Source organism: Nicotiana tomentosiformis, chromosome 1, assembly GCF_000390325.3.
Source record: "Nicotiana tomentosiformis chromosome 1, ASM39032v3, whole genome shotgun sequence".
In the NCBI taxonomy this organism is placed as follows: Eukaryota; Viridiplantae; Streptophyta; class Magnoliopsida; order Solanales; family Solanaceae; genus Nicotiana; species Nicotiana tomentosiformis.
Window position 1 is genome coordinate 73267292 of NC_090812.1, and position 20243 is coordinate 73287534.

The window sequence follows — 20243 nt, forward strand, 5'->3', positions numbered from 1 at the left end:
GAAAGTTGAAAATTTGAATAATTTTAAGAAGTTTGACCAGGCTTGGACCTTTTGATATCGGGGTCGGATTTCGATTCCGGAAGTTGGAGTAGGTCCGTAATGTCAATTATGACTTGTATGCGAAATTTGAGGTCAATCGGACGTGATTTGATAGGTTTCGGCATCGATTGGAAAAGTTTAGAATTTCAAAGTTCATTAAGTTTGAATTGGAGGGTGATTCGTAGTTTTGATATTGTTTGGCGTGATTTGAGGCCTCGACTAAGTTCGTAATGTGTTTTGGGGCATGTTGGTATATTTGGTTAAGGTTCCGGGGGCTTCGGGTGGGTCCCGGATAGTTAACGGAGCAAGTTTTGGACTTAAGGAATGACTGAAGTGCACCAGTTCTGGTGTAATCACACGTGCACAAGTTTGACCGCAGGTGCGTGACCGCAGAAGTGAGACAAAATTCGCACGTGCGGTTTGGGCGAAGCTGGGCAGTGACCGCAGGTGCCAAAGGTTGTTCGCACCTGCGAAGTCGCAGATGCGGAGGTGCGTCGCAGGTGCGAGATTAAGAGAAGAGCCTGGGGGCGCAGGTGCGGAAGCATATCCGCAGATGCGGATGGGCATCTGCACATGGGAGACCGCATATGCAGAAATGGGCTGGAAGCCTTGGATCACAGAAGCGATGGGAGGTCCGCAGAAGCGGGACCGTAGATGCGGCGAAGGCACCGCAGGTACGAAAATCGCATGGGCAGTGGAGTTTTTAAAAGACGGGATTTGGCATTTTTCTTCCATTTAGCTTTTGGATGGGCGATTTTTGGAGCTCTTGGAAGGGTATTTTTCGTCATCTATGTCAAGGTAAGTGATTCCCATATATTGTGAGTTAAAGACATGGTTTATATAAGGATTTAAACATGGAAATTAGTAGAAATTTGGGATTTTGAAGAAAAACCTAGAAATTGATATTCTTGGATTTTGATCACGAATTTGGGCATGAAATTGAGAATAAATTATATATTTGAGTTCGTAGTGCTATGGGTAGTGTTTATCTTCGAAAATTTTCGGAATCCGGGCACGTGGCCTGAGGGTGATTTTATCAACTTTTCAAGCGGAGTTAGGAATTGTTATAAATTGGACTATAATAAGTATTAAAGTGTATATTTATGGATTTGCACGTTTATTGACTAGTTTTGGAGCGATTGGCATCGGTTTGAGTTATTGGAAGGGCTTGGGAGCCGGTGATGGTACTTCGGAGCGAGGTAAGTCTCCTTTCTAACTATGTAAGATGGAATTTACCCCATAGGTGAACTTAATTAATATATGTTGTTATTTGTGTGGGTTACGTACGCACGAAGTGGCGAGAGTCCGTACGTAGCTACTATTCCTATTTATGTCCGAGTAGTTTTAGGTTTACACCATGCTTTATGGACACCGTTATTTGATTATATTTGTTAATTATATCGAATGGAACTAAGTCGAGGATTTTAAGGATTCAAACGCTTCAAGTTGAATTGTCTTTATTTTGAAAAGAATCAAGAAAGGGTTATGATTTATTGATAATTTATATTTGACCGCGTCACAAGTATATTCCGCGAGCGGGGTAATTCTTTCTACTACTCTCATGGGAGCGGGTCGTTTGCCTCGGCAGGTTAATAGATGCATCTATGGTTCGTGCCGTTCAACCCTCGGTAGTGCATAGTTTACATTTATGTTGGATCGGGCCGAACGTCCTCGGTGGAATTTTGTGCGTGATAATAGAACTGGAAGCCCCTTTTATAATTGGTATAAATTCATTATTTGAAAGATTATTTGTTTTAAATGAAGAAAGTGATTTGGGTTCTTAAATATGGTGATGAATTGTTCAGTTATTTCTTGTTCTGAGTTTTATTGTTACATATATCATGCTTAATTAGAAGTCCATTTTATCATATTGTTGGCCCGTAGTAAGTGTCAGAGTCGACCCCTCGTCACTACTTCTTCGAGGTTAGGCGGCATACTTATTGGGTACGCGTTAATTTAAGTGCTCATACTACACTTGCTACATATTTTTGTGCAGGTGCACATATGTCTAGTGGCCTTGTGGGCGCAGAGGCGTAGTTATTGCGGGGACTTAGGTGAGGTGCATTCCACGTTACGAGTCCGCAGCCAACAGAGTCTCCTTCAGGCCAAGTGTGAGAAACAGAAGTCGGGTAGTTGCTTAAAGGAGAGGGTTTGACCAAAATGGGAGAGTTGTAGAGTAGCTGATGGATTCTTTGGTAGGATAGCTACACGCCTTGAGAAATTTTAGAGCGATTTGGGATCCATGGTGGACAGTGACTCAGTCTACGGGCTTAATTTGGAATATTGGCTGTTATACAGAGGAAGGTTGGATACAACATAAAGGATTTCCTTGATATGAAGAAGGATACTACAGGACTTTGGATTGGGATGTATTGTCGCACCTTTAATTGATGTCCATGAGAATTTAACGGACTTGTACAGCTGGTGAATGAGCACGGGCTCAGGGTGGTTTATTGATTTTGTAGTAATTGTACTCGGTGCAGCACTGTTGGAAAATGTCGGCATGTAATTTCCAAGGGTGGGTTATCTCCTGTGAGAAGGTTAGCGGTCGTGTGATGTTGACGAAGCCTCTACGAAGCATTTTACTGGCTATCCAGTAAGAGGTTGAATATGTGAATATGGCTAGTGATTCAGAATGTTCATTAAATGTTTAACATAAGGATTTCGAGGAATTTGGCGGGTTGATTGTGCAAAATCATGTCAATGGGGGATAAGGAATCTTGGTTAGGTTCCAGGGTCATGTAATGGTAGCTTCAAGCTTAAGTGGGAGATCCCCACCGCCTACGATTGGATTGCATGTTTGTCTACTTGTGAAGTTTCTGGTTATCGGCATATTGGTGGGTTATTATGACTAAAGAAAGAGAACACCAGTGATAATTTGAGCAAAGGATTTGAGGAATGTGTGCTGTAATTGGCCTTATCGATTCATGTTCAGGCTTTGGGAAGACTCAGAGTTTTATGCTTCGTGTAGATGTGAAGTACAAAGAAAGTGATCCAGCCGGGTGCTTTTTTGAGAGAGTGTTCATGTGCCAACAAAGCCTTGGAGTTGCTTATATTCGGCACCAAGCTAGAGTGGGGTGACTCTCAAAAACGGTCCTAGTGGATTCAAAAGTTAAAGTGTGGTGCCTAAGGATTTCGAGTCCGTAGTATGGTTAAGTATCGAGCTGTTGCAGCGGATTATAAAAGGGGCTTGGAGTATTCTATGTTATCTTCGGTATGCGGTGTAGCGGTGGAAGAATGGGAGAAAATAACTTCGGAATCATAGGGAAATTATCAGAATGAGTGTGCCCGTTAAAGATACAAATATACGCACAATGAAAGTATGTGATGGTTCGTGGGTTTTGAGATAGCATGGTCTCGTGAAATAAGGTCACTCCGGATGAGTGCGGATTTGGGTATTTTATGTTTTAAATGGAGCTATTATTATTATTCTTAAGGCAAGTCTAGAGTAAATTAGAAGAAGTCGGATTCGGTTAGCAATGGTTGAATTGGCATGATGGTGGAAATGATTAGTTCCTTCAGCATGTTAAGTATACATGTGATTTGTTGCAGTACGTGCGAGGTTTGACGGTCGCCGTAATTGATCTTATTTGGAGGCATTCGAGTATTATGGCATGTTATGTGTAGATGGAGCCCAGAAGAATTATGGTGGTTTAGACCACCACTCGAGGTTTGTATTTTCTGCGGTTATGGAAATTCAGTCACGTGTGGCTATGGTTCACATGAAATGAGTTAAGTAAAAGGTTTCTATATGATGAAGTGTTTATCCTATTAGTGGGTCAGGGGTTATTATGGAATTCTGGTACTCTCACGTATTGGCATGTTAGGTGCAGTGAGCGACATGGGAAAATGGAAGCTGAGGATCGAGGTCGCGGTTCGGTGCTGGAAAGAATGTCAAGAGCTCGGATGAGCAGGAAAGAATTCAGATGTTTAGAGTAAGCTGGTGTTGTTTTTAGCGTCACCTGAGATCGGTGTCCTATGTAAGAGGCTTTGTGTACTGATTTGCGTATTCTTGATTTGCTTTATAACATTAATGTGGCCGGCAGTATGGAGGTGCAGACTTGTTACCTGGTGCGGAAGGTCGTGGGAGTGCATCCCACGGGAAGATTGTATAAGTGTGGCATGTAGTCACCTGATTGATTAAAGATTTAAAACCAAGTATGGAGATTGTGGTACTATCGATAATTTGAGAATCTAACGACCCGACTTGTCGTTTTAAGAATTAACGCACCATTCAGTGACTTAAGATCTCGAGCAGCTTCGTAATATATATTATGGCCCGCGATTTTGGTCGAGTTCGATTTTCGGAAGATTCAAAATTTAATTAAAAGAACAATTCTCATTTTTGAAGCTTAAATGAAAAGAGTTGACCGGATATTTGACTTATGTGTAAATGACCTCGGATTCGAATTCAGATGATTTCAATAGCTCCGTATGGTGGTTTTGGACTTAGGAGCGTGTCCGAAAAATTATTTGGAAGTCCGTAGTGGAATTAGGCTTCAAATAACGAAAATAGGAAGTTTAAGTTGGAAGTTTGATCGGGGAGTTAACTTTTTGATTTCGGGGTCAGAATCCAGTTCTTAAAAGTTTCATACGTCCGTTATGTCATTTATGACTTGTGTGCAAAATTTGAGGTCAATCGGACTTGATTTGATAGGTTTCGGCATCGAATGTAGAAGTTGAAATTTCTTAGTTTCATTAAGCTTGAATTGGGGTACGATTCGTGGTTTTAGCATTGTTTGATGTGATTTGAGGTTTCGACTAAGTCCGCAATATGTTTTGAGACTTGTTGGTATGCTCGGACGGGGTACCGAGTGGATCGGGTGAGTTTCAGACCATTTCTAGGCCATTTTTAGTTGCTGGTTTTTAGCTACAGAGGTATGCATCGCGATCGCGGACAAACGGTCGCGATCGCGAAGAGCAATTTTGCTGTTTCGACACTGTGAATCGCGATCGTGGAACGCTTTTCGCGATCGCGTAGAGGAAACTCCTGCCGTACTGACCCAAATTTGGAAGCTCATATCTCGCAATCTATAAGAAATTTGGAGATGATCCAAAAATGAAAGTTTTAGCCCTTTGTGTCTAGTTTTCACAAAGGAAAACAATTTGTCATTTGGAGGTGTGTACACAAAAAGGTATCGTTGATATACTACAGGCTGTCCGGGAAGAGTTTGGACATCTCGGTTGCATAGGGCTGACTTTGGAAGCTTATATCTCGCAATCTGTAAGGAATTGGGAGATGAGAAACAAATAAAAGTTATAGCCCTTGGAGTCTAGATTTCGGAAAGTTAAACCATTCATCATTTAGAGTTTTGTACAAAGAGTTATGACCATTATACTAAAAGCTATCTGGAAGAGTTGGGGAGTTTGTTCTTCGCGATCGCGATTGGTTTTCCGCGATCGCGAATAGCAATTTTGGGGCTGAAAAATTTTGTGCTTCGCAATCATGAAGAGTAAATACCTGGGCAGTAGCTATATTTTGAGGTTTCAGCCATTTTTAACATATTTGGAGCTATGGAGCTCGGATTAAAGCGATTTTTGAGGTAATTTTCACCATATGGATTGGGGTAAGTGTTTTATATCCTAAAGTGTTTATATTTCATGAATCTATGATTATATTCATCATTTAATTTAGATTTTAATGGAAGAAACCAAGATTTTTGTAAAATCTTCCAAAAACAAAAATTTAAGATTTGGAGGTCGAGTTGTTTTTGGAATTCAATAAAATTGGTATAGTTGAACTCGTATCAGAATGTGTGTTCGAATTTCATGAAAATTATGTCGGGTTCTGAGGGGCGAGTCCCGCGTTGATTTTTGTTGACTTTTTGGAATAAATATTTAAGTCGGCGTATTATTATCCGGAATTGTTTTCGATAAATTTTTATGAAGTTATACAATTAATTTGGATACATTTGAGTGGTCCGGAGGTCAATTCAAGCAAGAAGGCGATTTTGAAATATCGGCATAACTTCAAAAAGGTAAGTGTCTTGCTTAACCTCGAGTGGGGGAAATACCCCATAGGCATTGAGTATTATGTGCAAACTGTATAATTGAAAACCATGTGCGCGAGGTGACGAGTACGTACTTGGTTTATATGTGCAAATTTCGTTGATTAAAATCCTTAGAAGCCCTTAGGTATTAAATTGGAAATTATTGACACTTATTAAATCCTCTATTTGTCATGCCTAGACCCTTGTTTGTTGAAATTGTTTTTATATGATAATTTGGTGTGATTGCCACCTTGAATTTATGTGAAATATTATTTTGTTGAGTTGTTCACTCCCGGATATTTTTGTTAAGATTTTGTGCACATTATGATCGAGCCATGAGCTCCTTATTGTGGAAAATGATGTATTATTTATTTCTGTGGCAAGTTGAAATAATTGAGCACTCGATGTGCAATTTGTGATATGTTGTAATATTTGAGCACTTGATGAGCCATTTGTGATATGTGAGCACTTGATGTGCAGTTGTTGAAATCATATTTACTTTGGGACAACGAAACGGTATTCTGGGAGATCCCCCTGCCCTGCATATTTACTTTGGGACTACGAAACGGTATTCCGGGAGATCCCCCTTCCTTGCATACTTACTTTGGGACTACAGAACGGTATTCCGGGAGATCCCTCATGACCTGCATATTTACTTTGGGACTACGGAACGGTATTCCAGGAGATCCCCCTGTCTTGCATATTTACTTTTGGGACTACGAGGCGGTACCTCGGGAGATCCCCCTGTCTTGCATATTTACTTTTGGGACTACGAGGTGGTACCTAGGGAGATCCCCCTGTCTTGTATATTTACTTTTGAGACTACAAGGCGGTACCTCGGGAGTGCCCTTTTGTTGATATTTTTCTATGGATGCACTTGCCTTTGGTTATTTTGTTTTTTCGTGATATGTAAATTCTTGTGTTCTTCCGTGATGTATTATTTGATTTTATTATGTGTTTTGGTATTCCTTGTTGTATTGTGTTGGCTTTGGCTTTTTGTACCAGACTCTGCAGATTTGTGTTTATGGTTTTTACTGGTTTTTGAGAATTGAGTTATTTCGAATAAAAGAAATTGCTATTATGTTTTAATTTAATAAATTTTACATCCAAATTAGTAGTCATCGGATGCTTCATTTTAATTGAAATGTCATTTTCTTCACCCAAACGAGTTCAAAAATAAACTCATTTCTTTGATGATTTCTTACTTGATTTAAAAATTAGAAACTCACTTTAGTGGAAATAAATTAATCATGTGGATCTTATATACATTAAAGATATTTGCATGTGAATTGCCCGTGCAGTTATGATATGAAATGAGGGCACGAGGTGACGGAAAAATATGATGATTTAATTATGGGCACGAAGTGCCGTGGAGATATAAAAATGGGCTGAGACCCGTATTTTTATGATTATGAAATGAGGTGTCACATGGTGACTTTTTAATTGAAGAATTATATTCAAAATATTTATTTGGAAGGATTTTTATTTAGAAAGTATTATATGAAAGAATTATATTTGAAAGATATTTATTTGAGGAAAATTATATTTGAAAGGGAGTTATTTGGTAGAATTATATGTGAAGGACATTTATTTGAAGAATTTGATTTAATTGGGTGTACTTGTATTTATTATTTGTTGAGCGATATTAAATGGTGTTCTGTTGTCTTGCTGTGCATATCACTGGTTGTTTTTTGATGTCCTTATTGTTATATGTTTCGTACTATCTTGTATATTATATTGCACAGGCTATTAGACTAGTGAGTGTCTTGACTGCACCTCATCTCTACTCCACTGAGGTTAGTCTTGATACTTACTGGGTACCGACCGTGGTGTGCTCATACTACACTTCTGCACATTTATGTGCAAAGTCAGGTATTGTCGATATCGGACTTGAGTAGAGTTAAAGCGGGACCGTAAGGATTCAAGGTAGAGTTGCTTGGTCATCGCAGTCCCTTGAAGTCTTTTCATTTTATTGTACTGTTAATTTTTAATCAAACAATATTGTATATTTGGTCCTCGTGATCATTCCATGTATTCAGTTAGAGTTCGTGACTTAGTACTACCAGTCTTGGGAGGTTGTATATTCATATTTATTCCGATGTTAGTTTTGGTTACTTATTTAATTCAAAAAAAAAATGGATTCAAAATGTAATAGAAATCAGCTTACCTAGTCTTAGAGACTAGGCGCCATCACGATGCATGTGGTGGGATTTTGGGTCGTGACAGAGAATTTATGCCTGAAGGGCGTTCGGTTCATTTGACTATGGACTGTGAAAGTTTGTTCCGAATTTGACTGCTATTCTTGTGTGTCATGGAAATGTGGACCCTTGAAAGGTTATTAGCCCAGTGCGGTACGATCAGAATCGGCTTGAGGTCCGTGGGTGGATCTAAATGTGAATGTGGGCTCCATATATCAGGCCAGATGTGTTCTTTTCATCATAGCATTTTTTTCAGAGGGGTCTTCGGGCCTTGGATGTTATTTCTATTGTTGGTCTTCCGTGTAGTCTCTATTGTGCCATGTGGGTTGTGAGGCAGTTTGATTATTCATACTTGTATTGAGATCCCGTATAGTTGTGGTGTTTTATGAGCAGGATGACTCTCAAGATGCAGGTCATTTATCGCACCTTAGTCGTGCTTGAGTTTTATAGCTTATGGCGCTACCCGTCTCCCCAGGATTTGTATTATGCACTTGGCGTGCTTATGGTTGAAATTTGGGTATTTCGTAGGTATAAGCGTTTTGGCTTGATGGGTACTTCCCTATTTATTACCATGTGCGGGTCGGGTGGCACGCCGCCACAGGTATATGTTCTTTGAATCGGGTGGCACGCCGCCATAGGTATCATGGTTGGATTAGGGTGCACGCCGCAATGGTATCATGTGTAGATCGGGTTGCACGCCGCAACAATATGATATTGAGTACAGTTTCCCATAGCTATTATTGTGTGTTTTGCTTCTCATTTCCTGAGGAAGGTTCATAACATCTTTTTGGTTGTTTTAAGTAGTTATGTGGGTTGGGTATATCTTTCCAGAGTTCTTTTCCTTATATATCACATGTGAGCTTGTGGCTTGTTGGCACATGGTGGCATCATATGAGACCTTTGGTAGTGTTTGTGGTGGCTTATTGCCACAACTGCTTATACTGGGTGAGACGAGATTATTGGACCGGGAATCAGTGCGATCGGATTATATGAGGCATGTTAAAAAGCAAATATCGTTGTTTGGTTCATAATGAGGTAATGGTTCTTGTCGGGAGGAGAGACTCCATAAATTGTAATTCGGCAGGTGTCTATGAGTTCTACACATCTTCTCTGTCATGGCATTTCGAGAATTGGAACAAGACTTATATGTGTCATGAGGTGTGTTGTGAGCATCAGATTCGTGGGATTCGGCAATTGTTATCGGAGGATGTTATTATGGTCATGTGAATTATGCGGTGCATGGCGTGAATTCAGTGAGAGTATACAATCATGTATTGGCACATCGTGTAGTGATTGGAACGATGTTCGTATGTTGGAAGCAGGCTTAGTAGAGAATTTCGGATGTTGGAATTTGGCTCTAAGGCTTATTTTCCTAAATTAAAGGGAGGATCTTCAGATTTGCTCGAGCTAATGTGCTCAACTGGGTTGTGGTAGCACAGGTAGGTGCACGAGGTATTGAACAATGATTTCGGACAACTCCAGAGCAGTTCTTAGCACGTTCGAGGAGGAACATATGTTTAAGTGGGAGAGAATGTAACGACCCGACCGGTTGTTTTGAGCTCCAACACGTCATTCGATGGTTTGAGGCCTTGAGTAGTTTCACTTCAGGTATTATGACTTTTGCACGTGGTCGGAATTGAATTTCGAGAAGTTCAGAGTTGATTTGGAAAGAAAATTCTAATTTCGGAAGCCTTAAGTTGGAGAAATTGACTAAAGTGTGATTTTTGAGTAGACGACCTCGGGATCGGGATTTTAAGGTTCCAACAGGTTCGTATGATGATTTTGGACTTAGGCATATGTCCGGATTGGGCTTTGAATGACTTGGGAGCATTTCGGCGCCTATTGTGGAAGGTTGGCATTTTGGAAGAATTTCATAAATTTGAGTTGAAGTGCATTTCAATGATATCGACGTCCGTTTGGGATTCCGAGTTTGGGAATAGCTCTATATGATGATTCTGTCCTTAGGAGCGCGCCCGAAAGTGGATGTGGAGGTCCATAGGTCATTTTGGAGTCATTTGGGCGAAAGTTGGAAATTTGGATAATTTTAAGAAGTTTGACTGGGTGTCGACCTTTTGATATCGGGGTTGGATTCCGATTCGGGAAGTTGGAGTAGGTCCGTAATGTCAATTATGACTTGTGTGCGAAATTTGAGGTCAATCGGATGTGATTAGATAGGTTTCGGCATTGATTGGAGAAGTTTGGAATCTCAAAGTTCATTAAGTTTGAATTGGAGGGTGATTCATAGTTTCGATATTGTTTGGCATGATTTGAGGCCTCGACTAAGTTCATAATATGTTTTGGGACATGTTTGTATATTTGGTTAAGGTTCCGGGGGCCTCGGATAGGTCCCGGATGGTTAACGGAGAAAGTTTTGGACTTAAGGAATGGCTGAAGTGCACCAGTTTTGGTGTAATCAGACCTGCACAAGTTTGACCGCAGGTGCGTGACCGCAGAAGCGAGGAAAAGGTTGCAAGTGCAGTTTGGGCAAAGTTGGGCAGCGACCGCAGGTGCAAAAGGTTGTCTGCACCTTCGAGGTCGCAGATGCGCAGGTGCGTCGCAGGTGCGAGATTAAGAGAAGAGCCTGGGGATGCGGATGCGCATCTGCGCATGGGAGACATCATATGCGGAAATGGGCTGGAAGCCCTGGATCGCAGAAGCGATGGGAGGTCCGCAGAAGCGGGACCGCAGATGCGAAAATCGCATGGGCAGTAAAGTTTTTAAAAGACGGGATTTGGCATTTTTCTTCCATTTAGCTTTTGGATGGGCGATTTTTGGAGCTCTTGGAAGGGTATTTTTCATCATATATGTCAAGGTAAGTGATTCCCACATATTGTGAGTTAAATACATGGTTTATATAAGGATTTAAACATGGAAATTAGTAGAAATTTGGGATTTTGAAGAAAAACCTAGAAATTGGTATTCTTGGATTTTGATCACGAATTTGGGCATGAAATTGAGAATAAATTATATATTCGAGTTCGTAGTGATATGGGTAGTGTTTGTCTTCAAAAGTTTTCAGAATCCGGGCACGTGGCACGAGGGTGATTTTATCGACTTTTCAAGCGTAGTTAGGAATTGTTATAAATTGGATTATAATAAGTATTAGAGTGTATATTTATGGATTTGCACGTTTATTGACTAGTTTTGGAGCGATTGGTATCGGTTTGAGTTATTGGAAGGGCTTGGGAGCCGGTGATGGAACTTTGGAGCCACGTAAGTCTCCTTTCTAACCATGTAAGATGGAATTTACCCCATAGGTGAACTTAATTAATATGTGTTGTTATTTGTGGGGGGCTACGTACGCACGAAGTGACGAGAGTCCATACGTAGCTACTATTCCTGTTTATGTCAGAGTAGTTTTAGGTTTACACCATGCTTTGTGGACAGCGTTATTTGATTATATTTGTTAATTGTATCAAATGGAACTAAGTCGAGGATTTTAAGGATTCAAAAGCATTAAGTTGAATTATCTTTATTTTGAAAAGAATCAAGAAAGGGTTATAATTTATTGATAATTTATATTTGACCGCGTTGCAAGTATATTCCGCGAGTGGGGTAATGCTTTCTACTACTCTCATGGGAGCGGTTCGTTCGCCTCGGCAGGTTAATAGATGCATCTATGGTTCGTGCCGTTCGACCCTCGGTAGTGCACAGTTTACATTTATGTTGGATCGGGCCGAACGTCCTCGGTGGAATTTTGTACGTGATAATAGAACTGGAAGTCCCTTTTATAATGGGTATAAATTCATTATTTTAAAGATTATTTGTTTTAAATGAAGAAAGTGATTTGGGTTCTTAAATATGGTGATGAATTGTTCAGTTATTTCTTGTTCTGAGTTTTATTGTTATATATATCATACTTAATTAGAAGTTCATAATATCATATTGTTGGCCCTTAGTAAGTGTCGGAGTCGACCCCTCTTCACTACTTCTTCGAGCTTAGGTGGGACACTTACTGGGTACGCGTTGATTTACGTACTCATACTATACTTGGTACACATTTTTGTGCAGGTGCACATATGTCTAGTGGCCTTGTGGGAGCAAAGGCGCGGTTATTGCGGGGACTTAGGTGAGATGTATTCCATGTTACGAGTCCGTATCCAGCAAAGTCTCCTTCATAGTATTTATATTTCTCCTGTCCGAATTTGTATTCCGGACAAATATTGTATTTTATTTACATTCCTAGTTGAGGCTCATGCACTTGTAACACCGGATTTTGGGGTGATTTGGGTTTTCCTGTATTGAAATTATTAAAAATATTATTATTTATTCTGTAAATTCCACCTTTTACTATTTAATTGAAGGAAAGTATGATTTCAAAAAATTAAAATGAGAACCCAATTAAATATTTATTTTTGGCTTGCTTGACAGCGGTGTCCAGCGCCATCACGGCCTTTAATGGATTTTGGGTCATGACACGTCACCTCGTACGTACGTAGCCCCCACAATTAGAAACAAATATTTATTTACAACACCTATGGGGTAAATTCCCTCTTACAAGGTTAGACAAGAGACTTAGCGCGTCTCAAAGTTCACTTCCCGATCACAAATTTCGCGTTAAAGCCTCAATTTGGTGCCGAAAAATTCGAAACTAGTCAAATGTTATATAATTTAATCAAAACATACTCAAAATTTCATAATTTATCTATTAGTGTAATTACCCAACCCAATTTGGTAAAATCCCTAAAATTCCCCTTGGGCCCACGTGCCCAGATTCCATAAATTTTCAGAGGAAATCGTCACCCATAACCTCAAGAACTCAAATATACATTTTTCATCCCATTGCATAACCATTTTCGTGGTTATAATCTCATTTTTATCAAAAGTTAGGGTTTTCATCTAAACCTTTGATTTCCACAAATTACATGTTAAATTTACCCATAATCTATGTGTTTAACTCACAATAAGTAGAATTTACTTACCTCAAAGGTTCTAGGTGAATACCCCTCTCAAGAAGATCCAAAATCGCCCAAAAAAAAGGAGAAAATGGGCTAAAAAATGGCTGAGCCCCGACTTAAATGAAGGTTCTGCCTTCTATGATTTCTGCATCTGTGGCTTCGTATTTGAGGAAAGGGCCTCGTAGATGGTTCCTTCCCCTAGCCGGCTCCTTCGCTTCTGCCACCAGCAGCTCGCTTCTGCGGTGCGTGCGTCGCACCTGCGACCTCCGTCAGCTCCTGTGCAGCCTTCCTCGCACTTGCGCCTTCGCATGTGCGGTTCATTTCCCCGCATCTGCGGTCACTGGCAGCCCCCCTCTTGGCCACTTCTATGGCTCGTGGCTCACTTCTGCGAGCTCGCACCTGCGGCTGTCCATCCACAAGTGCGGTTACACCAGAAGCTGGGAGCTTCAGTTGTTGCTCCCAAGTTCGAACTTGGTCTGAGCCTCGCCCGATTAATACCCGAGGCCCTCGGGGCTCCGTCTGAACATACCAACAAGTTTGAAATCATAATACGGACTCGTTCGAAATCTCGTAATGCGTAAAATAACATCAAAGCTAAGAATCATACCCCAAACCAAATTGATTCAACTTACAAATTTTAAATTCTTCAAACTTACTCCGAACGCGCCGCAACGTACTTAAACTACTCGAAATGACACCAAATTTTGCGTGCAAGTATTAAATAACCATACGGAACTATTCCCAGACTCGGAATTCCAAACGAACCTTGATTACTCCAAAACCTACTCCAAACCAAATTCAAAGAACCTTAAAACCTTCAAATAGATAACTTTCACTATTAAGCGCTGAAACGCTCCCGGGTTGTCCAAAACCCGATTCGAACATACGTCCAAGTCCAAAATCATCATACAAACCTATTGGAACCGTCAAATCCCGATTCCGGAGTCATTTTCTCAAAATGTTGACCGAAGTCAAACTTAGCCTTTTTAAAGCTAACTAAGGAACCAAGTGTTTCGATTTTAACCCGAACCCTTCCAAATCCCGAACTAACCATCCCTCCAATTCATAAAATAGTAAAAGTACATACGGAGAGTCTTATTTAGGACAACGGTGTTCTATAAGGCAAAACGACCACTTGGGTCGTTACAATACCGATAGAGGATATAAAACCTTAAAATAATTACATAAAAATACAGCTGACCCGAGTACATTACCAAAATTGACCCATATTGCAAACAATAATGGGATATGCAGGTGTAAACTTGAAAATTATGGCTATATAGGTGCAATATAGTATGGAGAGTTGTACTTTTGTGCAAATCTCTCACCTTAAAAAATGAGGAATTTTCAGAAACCACTATTATTGTGTGGCTATTAACTTCCTATAGCTACCATATACATAATTATTTCCTATAGCTACTATTCAGTTGTTACGGTAGTGTATTCGCTGTATTCGCGCGACTGTATTCATGAATACAACAGCAAAAAGTGCCTAAAATCAGGGCAGTCTAGCTGTATGCGCATGTATTCACATGTATTCACACTGCTGTATTCATGAATACAACAGCAAAAAGCATGAATACAGCAGCAAAAAGTGCCTAAAATCAGGGCAGTCCAGCTATACGCGCATGTATTTGCGCTGATGTATTCATGAATACAGCAGCAAAAGGCGCCTAAAATTAGGGCAGTCTAGCTGTACGCGTATGTATTCACATGTATTCGCGTTGTTGTATTTATGAATATAACAACAAAAAGCGCCTAAAATCAGGGCAGTCCAGTGTACGCGCATGTATTCAAATGTATTCGCGCCATGTATTCATGAATATAGTAACGTCAATCACCTTAAAAATAGGTATGCCCAGCTGTCTGATAATGGAAATAATATCAATTAGCGTGATACACTCCTAATATAATTCAACAAAATCAGTTCTTACATGTCTCATTATCAACTCAATCAATTAGAATGATTTTTCAGTTGTATATAGTTGTTGTATTTAACTTTAGAATTTAGTGTGTTTCAATATTTTTTTTACTGTTGCATTCATTAGATTCAATATTTGTATTTACTGTATTCGCTATTTTATATTCAGTGTATTCAAATAAATTTGTATTTACAACATTTTAGTTATTTCTAATATATGTTATTACTGCTGTATTCAGTATATTTTAATAGTTGTATTCACTGTATTTCTATTTGTATTCAGTATATTTTACTATATTTCACTGTATTTTAAAATTAAATGTATTCACTATTTATATTATGTTCTATTTTAATGTTTGTATTCAGTGTATTTCAATATTTATATCATGTATTCATGCATGAATACATGTGTATTCATTAAAAAAAAATACAAACCTTCAAAATCAATAAATACAGGCAAAAAATAATGTATTTATATAAAAATACAATGTATTTGAGTGAATTTGTACAGAATACAATGTGTTTGTATCATTGTATGTGACTAAATAGCAAAGAAGGGAAGAAAGTTCGTCGGATATGGCATTTTCCGGCCAAGCAAAGTATTGTATACATTGTATTAAACCTAAAAATGGAGACGAACAAAAACCCCGGCCCTCAAATCTTCTCTGGTGTAAAAAATATTGCAGTATCCGTGTAGAAGAATCCATTTCAATATCCAGCATAGAGAAAGCAGCAATCTCTTTCTTTCTAATATTGCAGTACAAATCCATTGCAAATATCCGACGTAGAAACTAAGCAGTACAAATCCTTTGCAATATTTGGTGTATAAACTAAGCAGGTATTCTGCTCGAACAGAGAGAGAAGGAAGGGAAGGAGAAAGAAGAAAAATTTTGTTGGGATTTTGAGAGAGAATGGGGTGTTAATTGAAAGAAAGAGAGAAAGAAGAAACAATCTGAGAGAGAATCTTGTGTTAATTGAAAGAAAGAGAGAGGAAAACATAAATCACATATTTCATGCCTCAATGGTAGGATATACCATAAATACCTATTTTGCTTTAAAATATAAAAAGTAGCTATAGAAAATAATATTTTAAAATAATTTTAGTTTATAATAAATAGGGTGTATACCTTTGCTATGGGAGGTAAAATTTCCTAAATAAATTACATGAAAATATAGCTGACCCAAGTACATTGCCAAAATTGACCCATATTGCAGACAATAATGGGCTATGCAAATATAAACTTAAAACCATGGCAATGTAGGTGCAATGTAGTATGTGGGGCTGTACTTTTGTGCAAATCTCTCTATAACCATTTTGTAACGACCTGACCGGTCGTTTTGAGAGTAATAGCCCTGATTCCCTATTAATTGCTTCCTCCGTATCTTTTTCTGCTTATATAACTTGTCGGGAGGTATTGTTTTTGGTTTCGGAGTGTTTTGGGACACGTAGTCCCTAAACGGAAGCTTAAGCCTTAGGATTTTGACCGTAGTCGGAACAGTATGAATATGACTCCGGAATGGATTTCTGTCAGTTCCGTTAGCTCCGTTGGGTGATTTTGGACTTAGGAGCGTGTCCGGATTGTGAATATGAGGTATGTAGCTCATTTAGGCTTGAAATGGCGAAAGTCGAATTTTTAGAGATTTTGACCGGTAGTGGAATTTTTGATATCGGGGTTGGATTCTAATTCCGGAAGTTGGAGTAGGTCCTAAATGTTGAATATGACTTGTGTGCAAAATTTGAGGTCAATCGGACGTGGTTTGATAGGTTTCAACATCAGTTGTAGAAATTTAAAGTTTCAAGTTCATTAAGTTTGGATTGGAGGGTGATTCATTTTTTTTGTTGTTTGACGTGTTTTGAGGGCTCCACTAAGTTCGTATGGTGTTTTTGGACTGGTAGATATATTTGGTTGAGGTCCCGGGGGGCCTCAGGTTGATTTCGGGTGGTTAACAGATCATTTTTGGACTTATGCAAATTGCTGAAGTTGCTGGTTTCTGGTGTTTTTTCACCTGCGGTGGGTTGACAGCAGGTGCGGACTCGCACGTGTGAGAGGATGATCGTTGATGCGGGCTGGAGTAGTTTGGCCTGGGTCGCAGGTGCGACATGAAGGCTGCAGGAGCGGAGTCACTTCTGCGTAACCTTAAACGCAGAAGCGGAGAGGCCTGGGAGGGTTGGGATCGCATGAGCGAAAGGGTCTCCGTAGAAGCAATATCGCAGGTGCGATCCCTGGTCCGCAAAGGCAAAAACCCTGGCCATGAGCGGAATCCACCCCTGCGATAGTTTTGCCGCAGGTGCGGCATCACAAGTGCGAACTAGAGGTCCGTAGGTGCGAAATTTCTGGACCGAACACTTAAATGCAAGGGTTCGCAATTTTTGCTCATTTTTGATATTTTTGAGCTCGGGTTTGGCGATTTCTTGAGAGCATTTTGGAGGGATTTCTTGAGGTAAGTCCCTTGTGCTTATTTTTGATCAATAATCTTGCTTCCCCATTTATTTTTCCATTTAGTTAGTGTGTATTTAAGGTAAAATTTGGGAGTTTGAGGCTAGGGATTTGAAAAGTTTGATTTTGGGTTTTGAGTGGTCATTCGAGGTAGTATTTTGATAAATTTGGTATGGTCGGACTCGTGAGTGAATGGGCTTTTGGATTTTGTGATTTTTGCCCGATTCCGAGATGGGGCCCGGGTCGACCTTTTAGGACAGATTTCGGAAATTTTGTTAAAGTCTTGATTTCATTAATTAGATTAGTATATTATGGTTGTATTTATGATATGTAATTGGTTTTGGCTAGATTTGGGCCATTCAGAGTAGGATATTCGTGGAAAAGGTATTGTTACCGATTGATTGAGCTTGGTTCAAGGTAAGTGGCTTGCCTAACCTTGTGTGGGGGAGATCCCCTTAGGATTTGGTACTGTTGTGATATGTGAGCGCCTGTATGTGAGGTGACGAGTACGTACACGAGCTATTTGTTGTAAAACCCAATTTATTTTTACTAAGTAGCAACCTGTTTTCCTTTAATTTGAGTTATACCGTTTAAATGAGTATTAGTATATTTTCATTCTTAATTGAGCTATTCCAATATGTGTAGTTATCCTGTTTAGTCTAATATCGCATGTCTACGTACTTTAACAACTTATTTGAACTCTATGAAACATGCCTAGTTGATTTCCTGCTTTTCCTTGTTCTTTATCAGTCTTAACTGTAGAGTTCTTGCTGTTAACTATGGTATTTATCTGTTGAGCTGTGTGTTTACTTTTGAGACTACGAGGTGGTTCCTCGGGAGTTCTCCCTGCACATTTAATTTTGAGACTACGAGGCGGTACCTCGGGAGTTCTCCTTGCACATTTACTTTTGAGACTACGAGGCGGTACCTCGGGAATTCTCCCTGTATATTTACTTTTGAGACTACGAGGCGGTACCTCGGGAGTTCTCCCTGTATATTTACTTTTGAAACTACTAGGCGGTACCTCGGGAGTTCTCCCTGAACATTTATTTTGGGACTACGAGACGGTATCTCGGGAGATCCCCTACTATTTATTCCTGTGTGTTGCATTATTATATCACTGTGTTTTCTTTTTGTTAAATTCCAGTCTCTTGTTATACTGTTCTATTTTCCTGCTTTATTTATTATATACCAGTGGGCCTGACCTGACCTCGTCACTACTCTACCAAGGTTAGGCTTGGCACTTACTGGGTAACGTTGTGGTGTACTCATGCTACTCTTCTGCACATGTTTTTTTGTGCAGATCCAGGTGCTTCTTATCAGCCCCGCTACTAGCTGAAAGTGCTTGTTGTTGTACGGAGACTTCAAGGTACATTTGCCGCGTCCGCAGACCTCGGAGTCCCCCTCTATTCTCTCCTATGTCATTTACCTTTCGTACTTCTTTTGTTAGACTCTGGTGTATAGAGATACTAGTTTCCTTCTGTAGCTTGTGACTTACGATGTTCCGGGTTTTGGAAAGATTGTGTATTATAGAGTATTGGTTATTGTACATGCCGAGCGGCATTGTTAATAGTTATTCAGTTATCCACTGCTGTTAGTTGCCAAGTTTTACTTTCTTATTGTTATTTCCGCAATTTGTTAGGCTTACCTAGTCATCGAGACTAGGTGTCATCACGACATTATACGGAAAGAGTTTGGGTCGTGACACATTTCTTTTTCATTTATGAATTATGATAATTTTCTCAATTGAGTCGATTAAAATTGTAGTGTGGATGCTATCCCCCAAGTAGTGTTAATCAAAAACTTCCGCTAACCCTAGTGTTACGGGCAACAAACACTTTCCCCTATAGAGAAGGAAAATGAGGAGAATATTTTTTTGGGATTTTTACCTTCCTATACTATATATGAAACTTTATTATCCTCCCCAATTAAGTTTTAACTTAATTACATGACCATATACAATTTATCAATTATATACAAATTAGTTTTAAATGAGTATCCCTTTATATTAGGAATTGAATAAGGAATTACTTTTTTTCCATCCATGTTCTCTCTCTCATGCGCTCTCTGTGTCTCCGTCTCTCTGTCTTTGTGTCTCTGTCTCTCTCTCTCTCTCTGTCTCTCTATCTCTCATTCTCTGTTCTTTCCCCAATTTTTCTTCCTTTGATGTTCTCTACTTTTTATCCTTTCATGTTGTATATATTTTAAATGGAATTCATCAATGAATTTTAATCATTTTACTATAGAGTTTTAACTTAGCAATTTTCTTTCATGTTGCACAATTGTTCAAATTGAGGGTGTTTGAAGACGAGGCCAATGTGTATTGGAATTTTCTGCTCGTACTCTGTCAAATTTTAGTATAGTTTAAGATATTATCTCACAGAGACTGGATAATCTATGCTACACACTTACAATATTTTAACTACTATTTGAAGAATCAAATTGATGAAAAAAGTGAGTGAGGTTTAAAATTTGCTAATTACTTAAACAAAACAAACAACTTTTGAAAGATAATTTTAAAAAAAGAGTTGGGGGTCATTGAATTCACTTGATAATATTACTATAATAAAATTTCAATTTCTACATTTATTTCTTTAAAGAATAATTGCTTATTTCTAATACAATTGAGAATTATGTTAATTAATCAACTTAAAACTAGTGACGTTTAAACCAAAATATTTTCTTTCTTGAATTGTGCAAAAATAAAGTAAAAACTTCGTGAGAATATTTTTACTAAGGATCAATAATCTTGCCTACAA